We start from the raw sequence: 27,827 nt of genomic DNA on the forward strand, positions 1-27,827 counted from the left end.
AACATTAATGGTTCAGGCTTTAATTACATAACTGGTCAACATGTTCATCATTTATTCTGAAGTGTCATACTGTACACAATGTTACAATGGACCAAAGGGCAAAATGATTTTTCCATAGTGAATTTAGTAGCTTTCACTAGATGTGCAATTTATTGAACAATCGTTTTTCAGAGGAATGCTATTCTTTACGTTAAACAAATCTGATCATTTGAAACAATCAAAGCTACTGTTTAATCAAGAGATGGTTTAAGTGTTTGGCTGGCATTACTGAATATGCACTGCTTTTAAAGCATATTTAAACCCAAAAACAAAAGTGTAATATATTACAGATTACCATTTCATAGATGCCATGGCTGCATTAGTTTTCAGGCCAAAAACACTTTTTTTAGCAAGTACAGAAACTACCTTCTGATCTTGGCAGAAATAGTTCTCTTGTTACTTCCTGGGCAGGTGAAAAACACAAAATCCCTATCCTTGTCTAAACTATTAGTTCCATCAATCCACCATGTAATGAACAGGAACAAAGGTGTTTGAAGTCCAGCTTGTGTGATAACCATGTGACTTCCATAGATACAATGAAAAAATAAGCAAAGCCTCTGGTTTATCTGATGAAAAGAAAAAGCAGCCATTACATATAAGGACTGGTAAGCTGCAATATATTCAGTTCTTGTTTCTAGGTTTAGATATGCTTTCAGGTCCTTGGTCATTTTTACAAAATGTATTTCTGTTGTGCTTGACCTTAGTTCAAGATATTTGTGCAAACCTTTAAAATTGTACAGTACTTTCAGATGACATGTCAAATACTTTTTTCCAATGTTCCATTCCTTCAACATTTTACTGTAGTGTATTTAGGATGCTTTTTGTTAACAGGCTCCGTTGCATTGACGATTACTATCCCCTAAATACAGCTTTTTCCAAAGCATCTGGCTCTTCTGAGTATTCTACGTGAGACGGGTAGTTGGTACAGTCATAGCGACCACATGTCCTTACATATTTTAGAAAGTCTGGAGCACCAGGACACACAACATTGTCTGCTAACAGCACCGATCCTTTCTTGAGTAAGCTGGAGTCCTGCAGGGAGTGAAGAAATCAGTTATCCATCTAAAGTGGCTACAAACATTCCCGGTTTCAATTATTAATCATAATGAAAAACAAGGTGATGCCAACACTAAAAAATGCATAAACACACAGGCAAGCCTTTTATGATATTATAATGAAAAAATGAACCTGTAGTACACACAGCAGCTTGCTAAGGCCTAATAAGTACATGTGAGCCAAGCTGCATCAAAGTAGACCTTCAGAAACTCAGCTTGGAAGTGATGTGCTCTGAATATAGGAGTTAAATAGTAAGGGCAGTCCTCTGTGCTCAGAATAGGCCCCATTCACACTTGCGAATGGGACCATTTGCAATTAGATGTGGGAGACCCAGCAGGGTTCCCTTCAACTAGCTGCAGGTGGAAGGCCTATTGAGTACAGCGGGAGGCCAACTGCTCCCGGAGCTATTCTTGGCCTCTCCCATGTAATCCCGCAGTGGTCACCTGTGAATGACGCCTGGCGTTTAGCCTGGGCTCCCACACACAGATTTGCAGGTCATGTAAAAAGCATAGTATTCCATGGCTTTGGTTCACACCTATGTGTTGCAAATTTGGTGCGAAAAAAATAAAAGTGTCCTGTGCGTGTTTGACTTCTGGTGTGATGCACCTATGGTGCAGTGCAAATTTTATCTTCATAGGCTTCAGTCGAACTTGCAGTAAACTCGCAGCACACAGTTCACATCTCTGAAAATTGTCTGCCTCTTGAAATTCACAGTAAATTCGCACCCGTCTACCACAAAACGCAAGGCAAATTCACACCTCACACAGGAAACAAAAATGGATCAAATTCGCAGTACATCACAACGCAGTAGTGTGAACCTAGGCTTAAAGCATTTGTTACCCAAAAAAAAAAAAGATCCTGTTCCTTTAAAGCATGTTAAACAGCAAAGTGCGTGTGCTGTGTAATTTGGCTCCCTGTAACACCTGAAATACCTGGCTGATCGTGCCAGTTTCTGCCCTCCCTCCTGTAAACTGACCAGTTTACCATGGCTGCTGAGCCCTGACACGTGGTCAGTTTACGTGTCTCCGTCAGCTGCAGCCCTGCTCTGTCTTCTCTGTAACCCCCCCCCCCCACCTGTTAGCTAGTCTGTGTGTGATCCGCACCGCTCTGAGCAGTGCACACATTACTGCACACAAGCACTGCCAGCCCCACTGCTAGTAAAACCTGTAGAACAAGAGACGATTCACACGGAGATCGTGCTTTATCAAAACCACTATTGATGAAGCACAATCTCTGCGTGATATGCATTAACCTTGTTGTCTCTTGTGCCCATGTTTATATATTTTTTATTTTTTTATTACAATATTTTTTTATTGTTTGCATATAAAAAAAGGTACAAAAACCGGTACACCATCGTGCATAGTATATAAAAAAAATACATAAATTTTCCCCCTATCTTATCCTCCCCTCTTTCTTTATAACATTGTGAATAAGTGAAAAACCTCTTGATTCCAAACTGTCTTACCTCGCCTCTAAACCCCCCACACACCCCTCGCCCACCCACTCTCCCATCACACCGTGAACCAGTTTTTAAAGTTGATATACTTCGTTAGATGAGTCTTCCCCATGAAGGGATGCCCGATAGCGGGTTAAGATATTTATTAAGTTTGAAAGACGACTGTCATCTTCTTATATAGAACATCCTGTTTCGTCTAGCCAGGGTTTCCACATCCTCACAAACTTTCTATAATTGCCCTGTCTAGTGAGTGTCACTCTCTCACTCCAAATCATTGTGTTAATGGTTTCAACCCAAGATTTGACAGTGGGTGGCATCTGGGCCTGCCACCTCCACGCAATTAACTTCCTTGCCTGGAAGAGGCATTTCAGTACCACTTCAAGGGAGATGGCTGGCACTCTATTTTTCTCTATGCTGCCTAATAAGCATATCTTAGACTCAGCTTCTAGCTTAGTTTTTAAAGTTTTATTTATTATGTCAACCACCTCCTCCAGTATCTAAATAGCTTTGGGCATTTCCATAGCATGTGGATAAGATTGCCTGTCGCTCTGCACCTTGGGCATTCGTCAGTACTTCTCCACCCGAGATTGAACATTCTCCTGGGGGTATAGTATACTCTATGCAAGAGGAACAAGTGTGATACCTTCTGAGATGGGGAGATCGAGACCAATACCCCCCTCCTCAAGATCGCACTCCACTGTTCCCTGGTCATTTGACCCAAGTCTTTCTCCCATCCTGTCCTGCTCTTAATGGGGCCTGCCCTACTTATTGTTTTGGCTCCTATTCTGGAGTACAACTCAGATATCAGGCCTTTAGTTGTTTTTGAAGGTTATTTTCAGGAGGGTAGGGGGCGAGGACCATACAATGGGTTGTAACCCAAACTGGGCTTGGATGGCGTGTCGGATCTGGAGGTATCTGTAAAATGTATTTGTTATGTTAAATTCCTGTTGCAAGTCTGAGAAGGATTTCATCTGTTCTCCATTGTACAATTGGTTTAAACGGCTTATCCCTTTTCTCTCCCATTCTTTACATCTCTCAATGTCTTTTAATTCTCTTAAGTTTTGATTGCACCAGAGAGGGGCAAAAATTGTTATTCCCTTGTAGCCCATCAATACTTTTGTTGTTTGCCACACTTTAAGGCTAAGTTTTATAGTTGGACATCTATGGACAAACGAACCAGCCTCAAGTGCCTCCACTATTGTCCTATGTGGTGCCCCTGTTAGCATCAATCTACCGTAATTCCCACCAATCCGCAAGATGTTGTAGCTGCGAAGCTAGAAAGTATGTTTTCGGGTGTGGTACTGCCATTCCCCCCTCTTTAGCTGGTAACTGCATGATCTGGAGACAAATCCTGGCTTGTCCCTTCTTCCAAATTAACTCTCTGAAGAGGGATTCTATCCTTTTGAACCATTTTTGATCTATCCAGACTGGGGAGTTATGGAGGATATAGAGTAACTGGGGCAACCATAGCATCTTTATTAGATTGCATCGCCCCGCTATGGTTAATGGTAGTCTACACCAGATGTCTCTTATGTTCCCATTTAGATAAAAGGGGGATTAAGTTATTTTGGACAAAACTATTGATGTCCCTCGTGATCCATATCCCGAGATATTTCATCATGACTACTACCTTTAACTGAGGAATTCCGTGAGATATCTGGACACCAAGGGGGTCAATTGGCAGTAGTGCTGACTTTTCCCAAATAATGACCAACACGGAGCATAGCCCAAACTCGCCCACTGTTTTGATCACATTTTTGAACGAGGTTTCGACGTCTCCCAAAAAGAAGAGGACATCGTCCGCAAACAGTACGATCTTATCCTCTATAGTCTGTCTACGGAACCCCCTGTATATCTGCTGTTTTTCTAATTTTAATGGCTAATGGTTCCATCGCCAGAGCGAACAGAAGGGGGGAAAGGGGACAGCACTGTCGCATTCCTCTCTCTATGTTTATATGATTTTACTTGTAGCGCCCCCTTAACTTTCAGTAAGGGCACTACGCTAAAGTTAGTGGGAGAATGAGAGAGATAAGTTGCTCTCATTTTTAATTTGTTAAATTTGGCTGTCGCCAAATCTGGATTGTTCTGTGGGTCAGTCTGCGTTCTAGTGATGCGGTTCCATCCCTGGGCGGCAGGTGGCGCCAGAGAGGTCCAGGCGGAGCCGCTTCCTTTCAGCAGCCAATTGGAGGAGTTTTCCCTTGCGGGGCATGCTGGGGGGGGGGGGGGAGTATTTCTGTGGCGGAGGCCGTTGTTCTAGGTTCTTCGCGGGTTCCTGGTTCCGGGTGCGGCACCCACCTTTAGGGTGTGCGCACATCGCGGGCCCCACCACTATGGCCTACCTGGACTGGGGTCACGCGCTACGCAGAGTTCCTGATTCTGGGCCCCCCCTGGCCTGGAGCAACTGATGCTACCAAGGGGCCCCAGTGACTTACTGGGTCCCCACATTTACTGAGAAGATCCCAGGCTGTATGCCGTTCGGTGGGAATTGGCTTGAGGAGAACCCGGAGGCAAGAGGGCTTGAACGAACCATCGGGGATCTGGTGACCGGAACATTGACAGGTACACTTGCACTGTCAACCAGTGACCCTAACACAATTTACTGGGAGGATTTGCTCGCCTGTTCAACTCAAATCTTGCACTAGGCCTGTGGCAGAGGCCCCAATATTCAATCAGAGCCAAGTCTGTGTTAGAGACTTGTTTCTCCCAGCAACCTTAAGTGGCATTCCGGCTGCCAGGCCTGTGGCAGAGGTCTGTCCGGAGGTACTTCACCCACTTTGGCTGGAGTGGCGACGCATTGATACAACTACAGAATAGCAGGATTGCTTTTCTCTATCCAAAGCCTGATACAGCAAAGTTCCTTTATTTCATCAACCTTTCCTGTCTACCTCAAGTTGATGTTGGTCGTGTTGGACCAAAGAAATAAAGCATTTAGAATACTTCATCTACCGATTGGACATTCAATTACTGCTCTACTCACTACCTTCACCCCTAGACATCACGTAGAGGTAACTCAATACGCTGATCCCAAAACAATCAGCGGCTCCTGAGGGGGTAGCGCTACATACTATTTCAATAAAAGACAACATTGCATCGTGTGGAAATGCAGCCGATCGTCCTCTTTTGTTCCATGAGTTAACTGCTGGCAGTGGCAGGGCGTGCACCCCGAGGCAGCATGCTGTGAAGATTATGGTCTATTCAACTCACCTGTGAGCAGCGATTATTTTCACTAGTATATACTGTATGCCTTTTTGTAAAAATCTTCTCCCCAACCAGTGGTCACGCCACTGTTGCTCTTTTCCTCCAATGTATACACTAGAGAGGGAAGTCACGTGACCGCCCAGCAGATGTCAGAGGGAGATTATGGCTCCTCCCTAGTGCATAGTGGTGGAAGAGAGCGATCGATGTGACCGCAGATCGGGGAGAAAAAAGGTATTTGGAAAAATAATTTTACAAAAAAGCATGCAGTATATACTACAGGTTATACTAGCAGTGGGGCTGGCAGTGCTTGTGTCTTAACAACCCCTTTAAGGGCTCATGCAGACTGCAACTCCAAAAAAAAAAAGCTGCTTTTACAGGCAGTTGAGTTTTTATTTCAGCTTGAAGAAATCTTTTTTTTGGGCTCTTTTGCACGTTATTGAGATTCTTTGAGCATAAGCTTTTTTTACAAACCCTTGCCTTAGCTCATTTTTCCTATTTTTACTTTTTTGTGTTTGAGCTTCTTTTGAGCTTTTTGGTGCATTTTAGCGCACTTGGGTGTCTTTTCTGCTGGAAAACTCATCTAAAAAACGTAAGGTTGGTGGGGTTTTTTTTTTTTTGCTTGTAAACGCCTGAAAAAGCCATAATGTGCATTGAGACATCGGGTAACATGGAGGGGAGTTTCAAGGCAGAAAAAAAATGTTTAAAAGCCTGTAGGAGACACTTTAAACTGCAGTGTGCATGAGCCCTAAGTTCCTAGAAGCTGTTCTTAGAATTTTTTCTGCTCCTAGAAGCTAAATGGTGTTATCCTATGTGTTCATGCACACTACTTTAGGCTATTATCGTTTTTTGAGCTTCAGCATTTAGGAGCAGTAAAAATTATTTTTTGTAGGTTTTTGGAGCATTTTTCCAAAGTCAGGACACCCACTAACACAGCTCCTTTCTCTATCTGCAAAATAGAGAGCGTCCTGACTCTCCTGTAGTCCAAGGGAGGGGGCAAGAAGAAATAAGGACAGTTAAAAGCAAAAATAGAAGGATGAGGTAAGTGAAGAACTACACTAAGGTAAAGGAAGCTATTTAGGGGGGGGGGGGGATTGTACATTTACAACCCCTTTAAAGCGGATGTCCGTTGAAAAAACAAATATTAAAAGCCAGCAGCTACAAATACTGCAGCTGCTGACTTTTAATATTAGGACACTTACCTGTCCTGGAGTCCAGCGCCATCCGCAGCAGAGGACGAGCGATCGCTCGTCACTCTGCTGCCCCCCCCCCCCCCCGCAATCCTCAGTGAGGGAACCAGGAAGTGAAGCGCTCCGGCTTCACTGCCCGGTTCCCTACGGCGCATGCGCGAGTTGCGCTACGCCTGCAGATTGGCTCCCGCTGTGTACTGGGAGCCAAGTGTTCCCAGAACACAACGGGGGGACGGGAGGTGACGTCATGCCCGCAGTCTGCCCGAGACTGTGTGGCCGGAAGTGGATGCAAATACCTGTTTTTAGACCGGTATCTGCACCCCCCTCCCCCCTGAAAGGTGTCAAATGTGACACCGGAGGAGGGGAGGGGGTGGTTTAAGGGCATTTTGACACAGGCTGTCAGTTTACACAAGCCTAGCTCTAAAAAAACAGGACGTGATGGATCGGAGTGGGAGCGGTGTTAAAATTGTATTTTTGCTTAGTATTTTAAGAAAAAGGTCCGTAATGGAATCCTCCATAATTGAGGGGTTCACACTATATGTGGAGCGGCTCGCAGCAGGGGGTCCGGTGCATCCCCGTTTACCATTTCAGGTCTGAATTGGATCCAAATTTTTGCCTGAATTTCAGACCTGAAATGGACAGGCGCACAGAACCCTTCAGCAGTGCGCTCTGCGTTCGCCCAGGAGATGTGTGATTCTGTTCTATTGAGAGCCAGTCACGCTCTCCTATCATGTGAATCCAATTCACATCAGCGTCAGCCCAATCTTTTATAATCACTTTAAAATTAAAATAAAATGTGTTCCCATTTAAAAACGGAATTAAACCCATCAATTTAGCGGTTTCAAAAAACCGTGCCGGGAATGTAACTCACATTGGTTGTGTTCTCAACCACACTGTCAAGCCATCAAATGGCTGGTGTTGGTATTTGCTGGCCAAACAGAGGCCAAGATGGCAGAAAATGATAGGAAGGGTTTAGTTTCACTTTAATCTTTGGTTAACCTTATGATCCTAAGTTGCAGAGTACACTTTATTAAAAAATAAACAGGCTCATAGCAGAAATATAAAATTGCTATGGTACATGAGGGAAGGGGGGTGTGGGCACATACAGGTACAAGAGCTGAAGTGGTTAATGAGCACACCGGTTTGCTTTAAACTGTTATTTTAGAACTACAACAAAAATACCACCAGGGGTATATATCTGAATGTTACTGCAGATCTCTTGAAAGGCTTGGCAGAAAAATGTAATGTGAGAACTGTAAGGCCAGCTTCATCCCAGCATATGAATGGCTACATTTGGATCCATGAACCCACTCCTGCCTGCATGTCAAATTTTGACCTGTGACTGTCTGTGCTGCTGGTGTCTGCATTTACATCTATGGGCCGTCTGCATGCAGCTCGGAGGTGGATGCAGACAGAAAAAGTGCCCTCACACAGACAATGGAACCAGGGGCAGCCCATCCATTGGGGGCACAGGGGCGCCACCTCCCTATCTATGCGTCCGGGCCCCTAATTTACATTCGGGCGCCATATGCATGGATTCCAATGGGGGGGGAGCACGTGATTAGAGCCAGAGGCTCCAATAGGCTTCAAAAAAGGGTGGGCTTGTGGCACAGGCACTGCGCCCCAAACCCACCCAGTTGTGTGACAATATTTGCCATTTTCACACTGAATCTCCTCCCTGCCAATCAGGAAGCGGGTCATGAAAGGTCATTGACCAAAACGACAAGTGATCCTATTGGACCACGGCAAGGAGAGAAGAGGATAAAGGAGATGTGGAGATGCAGGGAATGAAGCAAGGGAAGTGCTGCCTGGTGGTAAGTGCGGGGCTCATCGACTGTTGCCCTCCCCCCCCCCCTCCCGAAATATACAGCCAGATGCCACCTGACAGGACTCCTTACCTGTCTGAAAGAGCCCCAACACCAGTGCTAAATCTGTGAAGTGAACAGTAAATGAATTGCATCCTGGAAGAAGAACCCCTAGTCTAAAGCCTCATACACACGATCGGATTTTCTGCGGACAAAGCATAGGACTTTTGTCTGAAGGCATTGGTCATGAACTTGTAATGCATACAAACGGCAAATTGTCAGCCAACACAAAACAACATGGTTTTTCAGCGCTTTAGCGCCAGCCTTTGGGCAACTTCTGCTAATGTTTTATGGTGAGCATTGCTTCTGAGCATGCGTATTTGTACTTTGGAGTTTTGTCCGACGGACTGGATAATCCGACAATTGTTGGCAGACAATTTTAAAGCATGCTATCCCGAATTGGCCGCAGAAAATCCGCCAACAATTGTCAGATGGAGCATACAAATGGTCGGATTTTCCGACAACAGCCTGTCATCACACAATTCCCGTTGGATAATCCGATCATGTGTATGAGGCTTTAGATTAGTCAGCATTCAAATAAAGCAGTACTTGGCCCATGTACCCCATTGCAGCTCAAATTCTATCAAATGTTTTCCTAGACAATTATTCAGCAGCCTTAATGAAGTTACTTACTTCCAGTAATTTGGTGTCCGCAAGGTATTTGTCCTTAAAATGATCAATAAACACAAAGTCTGCATGCTCCACACCATAGTCTGTTCTCAGCCTTGGAATGATCGTCTCTGTGGATCCTTCTATTATCTCTATCTGGAGACGTACGTGTTATTGATTTCATATTGAAAGTTACAGCCAATTGGTTATCATCGGTTCCAATATCAGAAAAACACAAGTGCAAGGAGTATCATTGTATACACAACAGTAAATGTGAACATGAGCAACTGATATCTGTGACAACACATGGGGTACACAGTATAAATTATAGTAGAGATGTAAAGAAGGCAAAAACATTTACCACTCCAGTTTTCATTGAGGTGTATTTACTAAAGTGAACAGTCTACTCATTTTGTTAAAGTGTATGTAAACCAAAAAAAAAAAAATTTCTGCTTACGAGGTCCCAGATGTAGTGGCTACATTCGTTTTTGGTTTTTTTTAGGATTTTCACCTGGTAATCCTGAAAAACCACTCAATTCCTGTCTCTGCATGGCTACTTTATTTTAGGTCTGTCCAGAGATATTCAATCGGTTCAAGTCTGGGCTCTGGCTGGGCCACTCGGGGACTTTCACAGAGTTGTCCCGTAGTCACTCCTTTGTTATCTTGGCTGTGTGCTTAGGGTCGTTGTCCTGTTGGAAAATGAACCTTCACCCAGAGCAGGTTTTCATCAAGGGTGTCTGTACATTTCTGCATTCTTCTTTACCTCTATCATGACTAGTCTCCCAGTTCCCACCGCTTAAAAACATCCCCACAGCATGCTGCTGCCACCACCATGCTTTACCTTTACTGTAGGGATGGTATTGGCCAAGTGAGGAGCGGTGCCTGGCTTCTTACAGACATGACGCTTGCCATTCAGACCAAAAAGTTCAATCTTTGTTTCATCAGACCAGAGAATTTTGGTTCTCATGGCCTAAAGATTCCTTGTAGAATTTTGAGAAAAATAATGACTTTAATCAATTTTGGAAAAGGCTGTAACAAAATATGGAAAAAATTAATTGGGTGAGCTTTCAAAGTCTTGTGCAGTGCTGTGCTGATGGAGGTCTGGATACGGCCAGGTGGCACACAGCAACTTCACTCCACTTACCACTACACCTGGGGAAGCGGACCTTCCTGCCCCCTTGTCCCAGCCCTGAGTATACCCCCTGCTTTTCCCCAGTTCCATTGGTAGCAGCAGCAGCGCAAATTATGCTGCCACCAATTAATCTGGGGAGAGGGCATTTTTACAACGTGTAATTATAACCCACCTTTCCCCCAGCTTCATTGGTGGCAGTGTTAGTATTTATAAATCCAGATTCAGTGATGACATGCATTGTGCTTTGCTCAAACATCTCCTGGCCCCTTAATGTCTCCAGAATAGTGACATTGGTGGCAACTAAACTGGCAGTACCTTAAAGTCAGCACGCTTGCATACACTTTCTCCTCACCAACACCTACTAGTTCTGATGTCAGAGTCGGCATTGTCTGACGTTGAATCACTTGATAGAAGGGAAGGCAGAAGAGGGGTGGCACAACACCAGCAGCCATGCAGAGATTTATGGAAGGCAAATGATCTTCAGGATCAGAAAGACAACCTATACATGAAGAGTTCTCTCATTCAGATTGTCAGCTCTACCCCGAGTAACAGGACTGATGATTTTACACATGAAGGTCCATGTGGCTATCCAGACTACAATACAACTATCACTGCATCAACACATTTCAAAATACAGAAACATCTCAATTATTAAAAAGCCATATTCCATATATTATTTCACTAGTAGGCATTTTGAAGGTTTAGGGGTTTCCATCATCCAGTGGTGTCCACACGCTAATACCAAATACGTTTAATTAACTGTCAGGAATATTAAAATGGCCAGAAGAAAACCCCTGTAAAAGAACGTCAATTCTTATATTTCCACAGCCTGTGCTGATCCATTTATGAGTTATTGTCTGCTGCAATCTTCTGCAGAAACCATCATGTCTGGAAGTACCAGTCTCCTGGTCCCCTGCTACACTCACTGGTCTTCTTGAAAACTTCTAAGTCACTTCTTTGTGTAAAGTGGTGGTTGGCAGGTGGAACCAATGAGTGCAGACACATCAGTTCTGCAGAAGATTTCAACACACAATTGCTTTTGATTGGAGTGACCTTTAGTGGCATGCGTAGCCCCAGGCAGGTAGTGCCATAGTTGGGATTCAAACTGATGACCCTACTGTTGCTAGGCAGAAGTGCTAACCACTGTGCTGCCCATAAAGATTGGGTCCCAGTGAAACACATTGATTAGTATCTTGTAGTCTGCTTTAAATATACCGAATCTAATACTGTATATACAGTGTGTGTGTGAGAGATAGATTATATATATATATATATATATATATATATATATATATATATATATATATATATATATATATATATATATATATACACATACACATACACACACAGTATGTGTGTGATATCTATATGTGTGTGTATTTTCTGTATCCATTCTTTGGCATGGCTCTTACATGTAAAGCTTTGTATATTATGTGATATTATTTGTAGTTTTAATACTCCTGATGGGGTCCCCTTTCCCAAGAGACCCCCAAGAGAGTGGGGCATACACCAGCCATGCAAAGAGTCCTGAGAAAAACAAGGAACTGCATGGTTGTTCACCATCTACCAAATGTTTTATCAGATTTTTGATCAGCCAATGGTTTCATTACATGGCAACATTACATAATCTTTAAACACCATTTCGTAAACTGATCACGTTATTTTTTAAATGTTTTTTTTATAGACTATACCTTGTCCTTGAGTCCACCAAATTCAATCATCTCCCTTGCCACAGCAGCATTAACTGGGTTCATCTCGATGGTGATAAAACGAACGTTAGGCTTTAGCAACCGGGCTATGCGAAGAGCAGAATACCCACAGTATGTGCCCAGCTCCAGGACCAGGGATGGGTCAGTTTCTTTGAGCACCTTATCCAGTATTAGACCTGTTACACAAATATCAATATAAATGTTGAGGCACATTCATCACAAAAATAGCTTACAGCTGAAAAAAGAATGCCCCGTACACACGATCGGAATTTCCAATAAAAAAAAGTCTGATTGACTTTTTCCATCGGATTATCCGATCGTGTGTAGCCCCATCTGAGTTTTTTCTTCGGAAATTCCGATGAATTCCATCAGACTTTAGATATACAACATTGTTATTTTTCCGATGGAATTCCGATGTGATTTGACCGGGCAAAAGCCCAATTATGTGTACGTGGCATTAGATGCGAGGTGGACAACAGTTGGGATTAAATCAAGCTAGGTGATTGGCTTTATTTTACATGTTTAGGTTTAAATCTGTACCTGTGTTTAGCGTAGAGAGTAGAGAGCGATATCCATTTTCTGCATACCAGTTTAATTTAACCACTTGAAGCCCAGGCCAATTCTGACACTTTGCTCCTACATGTTAAAATAATCATTTTTTGGCTAGAAAATTACATAGAACCCCCAAACACTATATATGTTTTTTTAGCAGAGACCTTAGAGAATACAATGGCGGTCATTGCAACTTTATCTCCCACAGTATTTGCGCAGCAATTTTTCTAACACTTTTTTTTAAAATAAACATGCTTAAAAAAAAACAAAAAAAAAAAACAGTAAAGTTAGCCCAATCTTTTTGCATAATGTGAAAGATGAAGTTACGCTGAGTAAATAGATATCCAACATGATACGCTTCCAAATTGCACACGCTCGTGGAATGGCGCCAAACTTTGGTACTCAATTATCCCCATAAGCGACGCTTTAAAATGTTTTACTGGTTACATGTTTTGAGGTACAGAGGAGGTCTAGGGCTAGAATTATTGCACACCTCACATGTGTGGTTTGAACACTGTTTTCATATGTGGGCGGGACTTGCGTATGCATTCACTTCTGTCTGCGAGCACATGGGGACGGGGCACTTTAAAAAACTTTTTTTAATGTGAATTTTACTTTTTTTATTTTGACACAAAAATATATAATTTTGATTTACTTTCATTCCTATTACAATGAATGTGAACATCCCTTGTAATAGGAATATGACATGACAGAACCTCTTTACCATTGATATATGGGTTTATCAGCCGAAGCGGCGCCGTTTTTTTGAATGCAGAGGCCGGGCATGACGTCATAACATCGCTCCCGGCCTCCGACGATCATAGAGACTGTCGACAATATGTGGTCCACCGGAAATCTCTATGATCACAACCCGGGGCCGGTGGAGGGGGGGTGTCCCCTTTCGCCGCCAGTAAGAACTATCAAGCAGTGGAACAGCTGCTATGATTTTTTATGGTGCAGGGAATCGTCGGCTGAAAACGCCAATATCTGAATGATGCCTGTAGCTGCACCCATCTTTCATATGACGTCCACTGGGCGCCAAGTGGTTAAACCACAATTGCACCCACATTTTACACTTGTTAATGAAATGCAGAGCACAGTATGGAGCCTCCAATGTCCTCTGTCTTAATGCAGAGAACACTCCCAGATAACAGGATAGCCATACCACATGTCATTTCAAAGTCACAGGACATATTTCCTCGTCCTGCCAATTTTTCTCATGCATCAGAATAAATGAGGGCTTCACTTGTTTTAGAGTTCCAAAGCAAGCTGGGCACAGTCTCTTATGACAGTAATGGACACTTTTGGTTACTTCAGTCTCCTGACTATTGGACACAAGTAATAACCTTCATTTCCAGAACAATTGCCTGACCATATTCTGGAAAAAGCCATTTGATTTGGGGAATTTCTGAACCCAAAATCTCAGTACCAGAAAATAGGCTTCATCTGTGCCAATACAATTACAAATGTTTCTGTGATAAGTTCCGGTAGTTATCATTCTAGCAGGTACTGTGAACTTTTACCAGAAAGACTTTGGAAAAATTGCTCTTGAATTTAGAGCTTTGCAGTCATGTAATAAATGATAAATCAGTCATTTTAAAGAGTTATAACTATTTGTATCTATAAAAGCTATATTAAAACCATAAGACTGGGTTCACACTATTGCGAATTGGATGCAGGGTTTCTCTGCATCCAATTCGCATAGCAGGGGATTGTGACCGTCTCTTTATGGAGCCAGTTCACATATCTCCGCAGCGGCTCCAGTGCGAATTGCACAGGAGTCCTGTGCGTCGTTTGGTTAGTTTCAGGTCAAATTCAGCCATAAATTCAGGCTGAGATCGAACCTAAAACTAAATTGTGACTCTTTGGATTCCTGCTGTGAGCCTGAGTGTGCTGCAGTGTGAACCCAGCCTTCGAGCTAGTGCAGATATTTGACAGACCAAAATATGATGGATTTGAAAAGTTGTATAGTCCTGACAAGCTGAAAACATCTTAGTCTCCCACGTGTACTGTATTATAAGAAAAGTCAGTTCTGCATTGGCTATTCTACTTTCCTATGCTCTCTCGTAAACATACAATACCCATCTTAACCTAATATTGGGGGAAATCAGTAAAGAACTACTGACCTTTAACTACTTCTGGAACACCGCATGCCGATATACGTTGGCTGTTTGAAGGGATATCCGTTATGGCAGCAGCTAGCTGCCATAACCAGATATCCTCTTCAGCCGCAGGCCGGTTTCCGATAATGGTGGTCTCTGCCTGGATTTGCCATTTTTTTATTGCATTTTAGTCCTTGGAGGTCTTTTTGACCCCAAATCTCATATTTAAGAGGTCCTGTCATGCCTTTTTTCTATTACAAGGGATGTTTACATTCCTTGTAATAGGAATAAAAGTGACAATTTTTTTTAAAACAGTGTAAAAAATACAAATAAGGGGCGTGGCCTGACGGCATGGTGTGAGGAGTGTTGTACAGGAGCTCCGCTCGCCAACGATCCGTAACTGATCATCCTGGGGCTATAATTGCCTGCTAAAGCACTTAAAACTAGGTACACTTACACTCTCACCCGTGGGGAACCTGTCGCCGCCGAAGAAAGCTTCCGATGCGGTCGCAAAGCTTGCCAAATACCGGCTTACAGAGAAGGAGGCTGGGGAGGAAGATGGCGCTGGCTCCTCTGCTCCTGTGGACTCGGCGGCAGAGAACACGGCGCAGGGGGGTTAGAGGCAATCTTCGACTGCAAAAAGCTCCCCGACATGCAAAATTGAGGAAGGTCGATGTCTCGCTTATCTGTCAAGACCTGCAGAGGCTCAGGGAGAGGGTCACTGAGACGGAGACCCGAATTAGCCACGTGGAGGACGAGGTGGGCGCCATTGCAGATCGCGGGTGAGCACCTGCAACACCAGCTCACCATGGTCTTAGCGAAGCAGGACGATATGGAAAATCGTCTCAAGAGGTGCAACCTACAGTTCGCGGGCCTGCCTAAAGCTTGCGGAGGGCCTGGACCCTCCATCGTTCCTGGAAAATCTGCTGGTCACTACTTTTGGGCGAGCTGAATTCTCTACCTCCTTTGTGGTGGAAAGGGCCCACAGGCTGGCAGCTAAGCCTCCCCCTCAGGGCACACTGCCGTGAACTTTCATCGCCAAGCTGCTTAACTTTCGTGACCGGGATGCTGTGCTTCGCCCCACCAGACTGAGGGGGAAACTTCCAGAACGAGGACAAGGTTTTCCCGGACCTCTCTGTGGATGTCCAGAAAAAGAGGGCCCTATTCTCTGAAGCCAAGCACCAGCTGAGGATCCGCCACTACTCCTACGCTATGCTTTTTCCGGCTAGGCTCCGAGTTTTTGGGAGGACAGAGCACACTTCTTCAATACGCCGGAGGCTGTTTTTCCTGGACTGAGAACGCGCCGCCGCCGATCTCTTCTCATGATGACTGGTTTACGCCCGGCGATGAGTATTGTTTCATGAACTTCCTGGATCTTGGAACTGTTAGGATCCCACCAGGTACTGTTTCTGTTGCCCCCTGCCTATATCCTCCGGTACATTAGTTGTCCCCTGGTGGGATTCCCCTGCCCGGTGTTTCGCTGTATCTCCCCCCCACTCACCTTTTGCTACCCATTTTGCTCCTATTCCCATATATAACACCCTGGATGTGCTCCTCTATGGTCCCCCCCCCCACTCTCACCTTTTGCTACCCATTTTGCTCCTATTCCCATATATAACACCCTGGATGTGCTCCTCTATTCCATACGTGGAGGAGTACAGACTGTAGCCCCATACTGTGGTCTTATGATGGTGAGTTGCTACCCGTGTGACATGGTCTCATCTCCATATCCTCATGTTTTCCCCCTACATGTAATCCTGGAGATCTTAGACCGGGGCCTCATTTCTTGCACTGCTGCTCGTTTTACAGCAGATAATCGTCCCTCTAGACGCGGGTGTCCTTGCGGACCCTGTCATTTTTTTCATTACCTGCAACGTTTGTTCTTATGTACATGCCTGGTTTCCCTGGTCGGGCTTGGTGGGCTGCTCTAGCTTATTGCTTGGCGTGCTACCTGCCCGGACACCCCAGTGTATTATATTGTTTTTTTATACAGTTAATTGCTGGGTTATTTTTTTATGTGCTGAAGAGAATGATACATTGCTGCTTGGGTGGTGTTGCAGGTGGTGGGCAGCGTACTGGATGGAACTATGCTTTTTTTTTGTTATCTAATGGTCTTGTGTGGATTCCTGGCCCTGGCGATCCGGGTTCTGTGGGCAGTGTCGGGGGCCCCCCTATCTTTGGGGCGGCATTGGACGCCTGTGCGCAGGCTTGGGTTGTCTGGGACACTAAGGCTGCATTCACACCTAAGCGACAAAACGCCCGACGCGGGACGCTCTTCTGCCGCTAGAGGGGAGAATTCCCATTGCTGTCTATGGAGATGGTTCACATCTCATAGGCGCGCAACGCCTGTCGCCTGAAAAAAAGTCCCGGACCCTTTTTTCACGCGACAGGCGCGTTTTCCCATAGAGAGCAATGGGAATACTTTAGGGAAAAAAAATTGAAACATTTGTACTTGCGGCAAATCTGCGCTACACGCGAACGCGGCTGTCGCTTAGGTGTGAATGCAGCCTGATACCTGTTACGGTTTGTCATGCCCAACGTAAAGTTTATCACATGGAATGTGCGAGGCCTTAGGCCTGAAGCGTAATGCTGTCCTGTCTTTTCTAAAAAGCACAGTGAGCAGAGATTATGGTGCTGGTGGACTCGCCTAACGGGTCAGCTTATGACGACGCTTAAGAAACCGTGGGTGGGTTGGGTATACCAAGCTCCACATACTATCAAATTCCAGGGGGGTTGCTGTGCTGGTGGCTAAGACTGCACAGTTTGTGCTGCTTCTGCTCCAGTCTGATCCTCATGCCAGGTTCATATTCCTGCATGCTAAGGTGAATGGTCTGGAGGGTGCTGTTGCTGGATGGATATATATATATATATATATATACATATATACATATATACATATACATACACACACACACACACACACACACACACATACACATACATACACATACACATACACATCATATATATATATATATATACACACACACACACACACACACACACACACACACACACACACACACACACACACCCTTTCCAGTTCACAGTCCTGACTGAAGGCCTGGCGTTTATTGTCTCCAAAAATAAAAAAGGTAAAAAAAAAAAAGTAAACGCACCCCGTCCCGCCGAGCTCGCGTGCAGAAGCGACGCATACGTGAGCAGTGCCCACATATGAAAAATGGTATTCAAACCACACGTGAGCTATCACCGCGATCGGTAGAGCGAGAGCAATAGTTCTAGCCCTAGACCTCCTCTGTTACTCAAAAAATGCAACCTGTAGAATTCTTTAAACATCGCCTATGGAGATTAAGGGTAAAGGTTTGTCCTCATTCCACGAGTGGGCGCAATTTTCGAAGCGTGACATGGGTATTAATTTACTCGGCGTAACATTATCCTTCACAGTATAAAAAAAAATATATTGGGCTCACTTTACCGTTGTTTACCGTTGTTTTATTTCTTAACTCCAAAAATTTTATTTTTTACCAAAAAAGTGCGCTTGTAAGACCTCTGCACAAATACGGTGTGACAAAGTATTGCAACAACTGCCATTTTATTCTCTAGGGCAGGGGTAGGCAACCTGTGGCACTTCAGCTGTTGTGGAACTACATTTCCCATGAGGCATGATGGGGTTTGGCAGTTACAATTACTCCCAGAGGCATGATGGGATTGGCAGTTAGAATTACTCCCAGAGGCATGATGGGATTGGCAGTTAGAATTACTCCCAGAGGCATGATGGGACTTGTAGTTCTGCATTAGCTGGAGTGCCACAGGTTGCCTACACCTGCTTAGGGTGTTAGAAAAAAAGAATGTACAATGTTTTGGGGTTCTAAGTAACAAAAAAAAAGTTTTTAACTTAAATTTCAGAAAGAGGCTTGGTCCTTAAGTGGTTAAAATGGCCTTTGCCATTAGCCTAGCAACCAGTGGGTGGAGCATGATCGGGAAGCTGTGACGCTAGTCCCCCATTAGGTTCGCTCCTGCCTTGCAATTGACTGCAGGCAGTGGGTGAATTTTATAGCCAATAGCAAGCAGCCCATCGGTTAAGGATCTGCCTACTGCTTGCTGTCAACGGGGAGCGGACGGATGGGAACTAGTGTCTGAATTCCCATCAGGTGCAAAAACACCCTGCCACTGCACTGTTGGCACTTCCTTCCTGCTGCTGCACAGGTCCATTCCATTGAGGCCAGTCTCAGCGCGCCACCACAATTGGCCCAGATTATATATGTCTACAAAAAAAAGTACATTAATCTGTCACCCCGCACTGACATTTGTTTTGAGGATGCACGATGGAACTTTAAAGTGTGTGAGCTCCTCTATGTCTTAAATTTATAAAACATTTTATAATTTTTCTACCTACCGTTCTGTTCACACCTGTGTTTTAAATGTAGTTCTTTAAAAAGAAATCCTGCTTGCTGCATCTTTGATGTGCTTACCTGAAAATGCGTATCATGCATGGTAACATGCTTAAAACGCAAGGAACATACACTACACAGAAGTGAACGGCCCTTCAGTTTATGCTTCTATGAGTATATGCTTTTAGAACATAACCTATAATATCCTGGTGCATATTACCTTTTTCATCGCCCACATTCATGGCCATTCCTTCTGGCTGCAATATTTATCAATATGATCCACCACACTTTGAGGGTCGCCTCTCACTGCATTCTGCTTCACAAACTCCAGGATCCTCTGTTCCTTCTTTCCAGCCATTGTTGTTACAGAGGCTTCTCTTCGCTGACTTTGATCTGTCATATAAACATATATAGCAACTGAGCACACTTAAGTTACTGTTAGGGAAAATATGTCATGGCTGTGTACCAATACAATTCATCAGCAACACATAAATATGAAAATGGAGTACAGGCCTACTGAATGCTACTAAAAGCCCTTCCTTGAAGACCTCCAATTAACCACAATGCTTATTAAATTATAACTGTATACATATCATCCTGAGATGCACTCTACTCACAGAGCTACAGCGCTGTAATGCGCAAAGCTTACTCTCACCTAGGCTCAAGTTTAGGGGTTACAATTATTTTACAAAAGTTACAAAACAATTAGGAAACGGGCAGGTAAAAAAAAGGCAAGATATTGTGTAAATGAAATTCCAGCTTTAAAGGTTCGTTTTAATATTTCTAAATGGGTTCCTTTAAGCTAGTGCATTGTTGGTTCAATTACCCTTTTCTTTCGATTTCCCTTCTAAATGTTTTTTTCTTGGCTTCAGTAAAGACTCATTAAGGAAGGCTATGGTTAGATGATGGGGGCAAGCTTACTGAGGAGGAACAGGAAGTGAGAAATTCAAAGAAAAAAAACATTTAGAAGGGAAATCGAAAGAAAAGGGTAATTGAACCAACAATGCACTAGCTTAAAGGAACCCATTTAGAAAATATAAAACGAACCTTTAAAGCTCCAGGCAGGTACAAAGACTCCATATATTCCTGTTGACATACTATTCGTAATGAAATATACATAACCCGAGCGTGGGAAAGGAAGGGCAGTACTATTGCATTGCACAAACCCTTCCAAGGCCACGTTTACGCTATTGTGATAATTTGTGGGGACAGTCATTTGCATTTTTTGTTGACTTTGGCTAGAGTAAAGATTACCCTGGCTCTAATCATTTTCATCACTATTGTCATCAGAACAGAATGTGACAGGAAGACAAAATATTGTTAAAGATCAATCTAACTTGAATGGTGGGGGAATCTTCCAACGGGAAACTCGTTCCTTGGACAACTGGCTAAAAGGGCCTTTTTTTTCCCCCTGTCTCAGAACAGAAAGTAATAAAAACAGAATGGGGGTTTACCCTCTCATTCTATACTAAAATACCAACACTCAGGGAGTAAAAATTTGAATTTTTCTGAAGGTTCTCAGTGTATTTGATATCTTGTTGATATATTGTTGATATATTGTTGTAGTTAGTCACATTCAAATCGACTTGCTATGAAATATCTTTAACATTACAGAATATTGCCATGATTTGATATATTTTTTCCGATTTTTTTTTCCACTGAATCAAGTGTACTTACTTTTTAAATTACCAATTGGACTGTTTACATTTGCCCATGAGACCAACGAATCTGTAAAGATTGTTTGGTAGCTGGTTTGTATATAGTCTATAGGCACCTTTGAAGCCTCGTACACATGCTTACCTGTCGCCGTGGAAACCCGTGCATGCTCGAAATGCCTGACACATGCACGTAGCTTCCAAGGCATAGGTAGGGTGTAGCTAGATGGTGGCATCGGCATTGAATGTGACGAGCGCATGCTCGTCGTAGTCGATGATGTTACCGCGTCTCGTGCCATTCAAAAGAAGGGCGGTTCTTTGAATGAAGTGTGTGTACACTCTGCCCGGCAAGAGAGACTTGCCAAGAATCTCGTCAGGAAAAACGGTTTTTTTTCTTGACGAGATTCTGGGCCGTGTGTACAGGGCTGTAGTGTTTCGGAAATCTTGACAGTGTGATCCTAAGGACTGCAGTAGGAAAGGCTGCCTACAATCAAAGTAAAAAAAAAATTCTAGCAGCTGCTGTCTTGCATATTTTTATATACTTTTTGCATATTTTGTTCAGCAAAACCTGCATTAGACAACCATGTGAGCTTCCATTGTCCTGAGGACCTCAAACGTTTCACTTCTAGGGATCTTCAATGACTTTGTAGCTCTTATTTATCCACACACCATGTTCCCACTGATTTTCTGTCAAGCTAGGAAGGCCATTCTACTCAACTATAAAAGAGTAAATCTGTGACATAAGAGATTAACGTGTAAGTATTATTTGTAAGTCTAGGTGAATGTGTGTTTATATGTTGTACCCTAGATTTTTGGCTCTTTTCTGGGTTTGAGCAGCTACCATTTATTGCTTTTTGAAACAGTGTTTAATGTGTGTTGTACTCCTAAATATGCAAAATAAAAAACGTAAAAAAAGTTGCTGAGCCAGCACAGCAAGTACCCACTTGTAGCGCTACCTACCCCCTCCCCCCCTCAGGAGCCGCTGAATGATTTGGGATCTACTCTCTCTTCACTTGGCTCACCCCTATTTAACTGGCTCGAATCCCTCCCTTGTCACATCAGAAACCTGGTGGGTGTATTGTGACCTCTGCTTGCTGGGGTCACAATAGCAGGCATACAACATGCAATGACAATGTATCAACAGTATTACCTGCTTTAATGGATGGTCCCTCCAGGTGAGAAAAGTACACTCCACACGGTCAATAAATTTAAAACCAAAGAGGATAAGTTTACTTTATGTTTGATTAGAGAAAGCAAATATAGGTTTGAAACACAAGTAAACAATTGTTATGCAATAGCACAATATGATTCTGCAAGGGCCCTTGCGGGAATCGGTAATGAAAAGATCTAAGCCAAGAATGGTACCATTCAATTAAACTAGAGTGGCAGTCTATGCTCGCAAGCTCCCTCTAATGGGCAATCCTGCAGAACAGCTAAAGAACGTCTCGAGACTAAAGTCCACGTTGCGGCCAGTTGGTGCACATTCATTTATAATCCCAAGTGGTAATTGGTAAGAGAAAGTAATCAAACAAGGTACTCTGAACAGCAACGTTGGTGAACTGATCGCTCGCCAGCCACTTCTGTGTAACAAATATCAAGGTAGAGGGCCTCTAAGCTTCACACTAAGGGCCAAAAATGTGTCTCCGGCTGTAGGGTGGTACTAGAGTCTGCCTAAAAGTAGAAGTTTGAGTTGAGCATGTGCTCTCCCCACCCGACGGTGGGAGAGCACATTCTCTCAAAAGGCGCATTCTCTCAAAAGGCGCGTTGGTAGATCACTGCTCCACAGCACAAGGATCCCGGCATCAGGCTCTCCTCTGTTTCAGTTGTCAGCTGGGTGGCCCCTCAGGTCTCTTGGAACACGAGCTGGGTACAGTGGTGTTGCTTCCTTCTGGATGGTGGTCTCCCGGAAAAGGCTCAGACCTAACAGCATGGCTGTGCTGTAGTCAGCAGCTCCGCAGAGAGAAGCAGGTCCAGAGAGAGGCGAGATCAGCCCCTCCCTTTCCTTAAGTAACCTCCCCATAAGTCTGTGCGGAGGTGTCACATGTCCAATAACACAGGGCATTGTGGGAAATGTAGTCTGTTTCTCTGAAGAGTCAATATCTCCCGCTACTTGCAATAACACAATGCAATAACTTCTCAAAGGTATCGTACATATTTACAAGCGTGGATAAAGTTCCAGCGGAGTTTAGGCCTGTCATTAGACTAACAGGATGACCCCGCTACACACTCCATGTTAAGGTCAGTCTATTTCATTGACAGAAACAAATATTCCATTACACACAGTAGTTCATCCAAATATTTGACCCTGCCGATTAGCATATCTAAGAATACAAAACCAAAGATTTTAACATTCTTTGGGTAGACACTGCAGAGAAACAACATTTCAGGACTACTTGCAATTAATGCAAATGTGTTGCACTCCTCTAACTCCACTAAGCAGTGCTGGAACAAGGTCATCTAGAGCCCAGGGTTAACATGCCCAAACTGTTATCCCCCCCTTCGCCAAAGATGTTATGAGCATTGTCAGCAAAAATCCCCCCACAAAAACACTGAGCAGTAACTTGTATGCTTACACCATAAGCATAAATTCCCCCTCCTTGCAGTACAATCTGCCCCCAGCTGAAATACCCCCTCCGCACAAATCTTTGCCCCCACCTCCCCCAAATCCCTCCAGCTCAAATGCCCCCCCCCAAAAAAAAAAACCACATGCTTCCTAGCACAATCTTCCTAGTACACATCTTCACCCCCACTTCAAATCCCCCTCAACACAAATCCCCTAATTTCCCACTCTTGGCACCCATCCAAAATATTTCTTTCTAGAATATTTACCCCCTGCCACCCCCAAATTCCCCCTCCCATCACAAATCCCCTCCCCCAATCTCCTTGCGGTGCCCATTTTCACATGATATTACAGTGCCCAGCCACCTTTCCTGCCCGCCCCTTGAACCAGCCCTGCCGCCAAGGTTATCCTCTTTCCCCATTTCAGTTCATATTAACCTTATGAAACCTCTCTTACGCCAAGTCCTGAATATAAGGGAGTGCAGTTGACTGATACCCAGCATAACGTGCAGCATACACTGATTTGCTTTTATTTCTCACCCAGCTGGAAAGAAATTTGTTCAAAGAAATAGACCACAATTCTCAATTTTTCAATTACAGAGTCCAAAAGTGCTAAACATTACGATCTCCTCTAATATGTTGGCCAAACTGAAAATTTGAACATTCTGTTTAAATGGGTAGATGGGAAATTCAAATACTTAGGAATTTAAAACCCACACCTTAAATAGTCTTTTGGGAAAACCTCCCTCCATTGCTCTTGACCATCAGGATTTACGACTCTGGCACTGGTCTTCTGCCATTTTGGCAGAAATCGCATTCTAAAAATGAATGTGCTCTCCCTCCTGTTGTACCTTATCCAAACCCTCCCTATAGCAGATCCTTCAAATCTTAAGGTTAGGTGGGAGTTTATACAATTTTTGGGTTGACTGCCCTCCAAGAATTAAAAAGGACACGCTCAGTTAATCAAAACAATCAGTAGCACTTGGTTTCCCAGATCCTGTTCGCTATCACCATGCCACCCACTTGGTCGGGATATTGGACTGGTGCAAACATGGTATCTCCAAAGGCTGGGTGTCTTTGGAACAGGCTATGTCTCCCATTTCCTTGAAGGCTATTCCCTGACTACAGAATGCTTGTCCAGCTCAGTGCAAGACCACCCTATTTTGGTGTCACCCATAATATTGCCCCTAAGAATTTTCCTATGATAATCAACTCAAGGCCCAGGAGTTCCCTACCAGCTTGCTAGTGAGGCAACTCATGTTGTGGCCAGGGCTTGTATACCGATACAATGGAAATTACCCCCTCCCCTGCTACAGTATCACAGTGGATTAATTGGGTGAATGAGATTCCAATTTGGGGGCACTTTAGCTTCAATGAATTTTTAGATGAAAAATTCGAGAAACAGCCAAAATACACCTTGAAAAAGCCTGCAGATTGCACGAGAAATGGGTCATAGGCGATGTTAAAATGTTTTTAAATTTAGAGATTTTGGAACAATAAATCAATAAAAGTGCATTGCAGTATAAGAATGCACTTAGAATAATATGCTTTCTAAGCACTTGAATATCAAATAACTCTTTCCTACAATATGTGGTGTTATAAAGCAGTATGGTGCACATTTAGACAATTTTTTTTTTTTTTTTTTTTATAGGACTATTCCAACCTGTTGCCTTGCAGTTTGTTGGAGAAAAAAAATTCACTTAATCTTCCACAACAGCTGATATGTTGGGGTCAGTCATGACAGGAGACCAGAATATAAAACTGATGTGTATTTCTATTCTGACAATGTCTGTTTATTACAGAAAGGTTAATTTTTTTTTTTTTTTTTTTTTTTTTTTTTTAGAAAAAAATAGTTAAAAGAAATTCTGTGGCAAAAAACTGTTGGGATAACTGGATAAAAGGGTGTTTGCCCCTACAATAGATTTAATTTTTCTCCCATGTTTTTCTTCTCTATACTTTAGGTAAACCTGCGCTTTGTTCATGCATGGGCACGGTGGCCTCACATTTAAACTCTCCCATGATCTGCGGTAGTGAAATAGAGGGAGCAGAGAGGTTAGAAAAATAGTCAGTACTCGCTCCTCTTCCTCCCATGTGACAGCCCTTATGCTTGTGGTTTGTCTTTTACATTACTGTTTTAAACACAAAATAATATTTCTTTATTTTACTTGTAAGTGTAAAGATTCAATGATTTATTGAAAACAAAAAAAAAAGGGTAATTGTAAGAGAGGAGGTGGGTAGGAGTGAAAACATATGCAGCACCCTGGTCCTAACAGGGCTGCTAATAATCTAGTTGCGCTAGGGTGGTAACTAGCCTGGCCTAATTGGTAGGTAATCCACTGATTCCTGTCCCAAGTCTGAGTTTGGGGGTAGTATCTTCTGCCAATAGGTGGCACTGTTGCTTTTGGCATTAGAATGCAAGGAAAAAGGGGGAAAACTGTTTTAAGCTCCCCTTGCCTCATGGGATTGGGGCAGAATTTGCAGGAAGAGTTCCAATTGGCTCCTTGACCTCTGGGATCAGGTCAAGTTGTAGCTAGGCAGTGTAAGGGGTTGCTAGCTTACTCAAGTTTCCTCAAGTCTGAAAAAGTTTAGGAAGCATTCCCATTGGCCCTTGGCTGCCCTAAATTGGTCAAGTGACCACTATCTGGGCAGCTTAGGGGTTCTCTGCCCCCACACCCACACTGCTCCCTCGCTGGCTGCCCCCACACCACACCGCTCGCTCACTGGCTGCCCCCACACCACACCGCTCGCTCACTGGCTGCCCCCACACCGCTCACTCACTGGCTGCCCCCACACCGCTCACTCACTGGCTGCCCCCACAACCGCTCACTGGCTGCCCCCACACCGCTCACTGGCTGCCCCCACACCGCTCACTGGCTGCCCCCACACCGCTCACTGGCTGCCCCCACACCGCTCACTGGCTGCCCCCACACCACACCGCTCACTGGCTGCCCCCACACCACACCGCTCGCTCACTGGCTGCCCCCACACCACACCGCTCGCTCACTGGCTGCCCCCACACCACACCGCTCACAGGCTGCCCCCACACCACACCGCTCGCTCACAGGCTGCCCCCACACCACACCACTCGCTCACTGGCTGCCCCCACACCACACCGCTCGCTCACTGGCTGCCCCCACACCACACCGCTCGCTCACTGGCTGCCCCCACACCACACCGCTCGCTCACTGGCTGCCCCACACCACACCGCTCGCTCACTGGCTGCCCCCACACCACACCGCTCGCTCACTGGCCCCCCACACCACACCGCTCGCTCACTGGCTGCCCCCACACCACACCGCTCGCTCACTGGCTGCCCCCACACCACACCGCTCGCTCACTGGCTGCCCCCACACCACACCGCTCGCTCACTGGCTGCCCCCACACCACACCGCTCGCTCACTGGCTGCCCCCACACCGCTCACTCACTGGCTGCCCCCACACTGCTCACTCACTGGCTGCACCGCACACTGGCTGCAAGCACACTGGCTGCCCCCACACTGCTCACTCACTGGCTGCCCCCACACCACACTGCTCACTCACTGGCTGCCCCCACACCACACTGCTCACTCACTGGCTGCCCCCACACCACACTGCTCACTCACTGGCTGCCCCCACACCACACTGCTCACTCACTGGCTGCCCCCACACCACACTGCTCACTCACTGGCTGCCCCCCACACCACACTGCTCACTCACTGGCTGCCCCCACACCACACTGCTCACTCACTGGCTGCCCCCACACCACACTGCTCATTCACTGCTGCCACCCACACTGTTCATTGCCATTAACAGCAGCTAAAGTCCTCTGCAGTGGCATACATTGTCCATATTCTCTACTCTACAATAGCTAGGATTTATATTGCAATCACACCTGAAAGTTTCTTTCCATACATATTCTAAACTTGGGTATACCCCAGTAGTATTGCATGCAACATTTTTTGTTGTAAGAACATTTGTTCATTTTTCTAATCATTAGAAGGAGCAGGAAGGAAAAGGTTTCTTGAATGTACACATTTTTGTGCAATTTTCATTTGGTAAACGCCATTCATTCTAAAATCAAATGTTAAAAGCAACAAAACCTTTTGGACAATGGAATGTTCTGAGAATTTCTGTCTGAAATTCTACTAGTGTATACCCAGGCTAAGCCATAGAAATACATGATCACAGGGTAAAAAGACGTCAGAAACACAGATACCAGGTGCTGTCTATGAGGAGTACACCCGGGATACAGGAGCACTGAGCTATGTACTCACAGCCTGCATGGAACACTTATAAGTTCTCTCACCTTGTGTGTTCTGTGTACGCTCTCCTCTGTAGTCAGGAAGAACTGGTTCCCCTATTACACAAATGTGC

At 44.4% G+C, this 27,827-nt stretch overlaps 1 pseudogene; it reads right to left on the bottom strand.

Moving 5' to 3' along the window:
* LOC120935905 overlaps window positions 1-27,827 on the bottom strand; it is a 27,891-nt pseudogene continuing 64 nt past the window's right edge.

Source organism: Rana temporaria, chromosome 1 (assembly GCF_905171775.1).
Source record: "Rana temporaria chromosome 1, aRanTem1.1, whole genome shotgun sequence".
In the NCBI taxonomy this organism is placed as follows: Eukaryota; Metazoa; Chordata; class Amphibia; order Anura; family Ranidae; genus Rana; species Rana temporaria.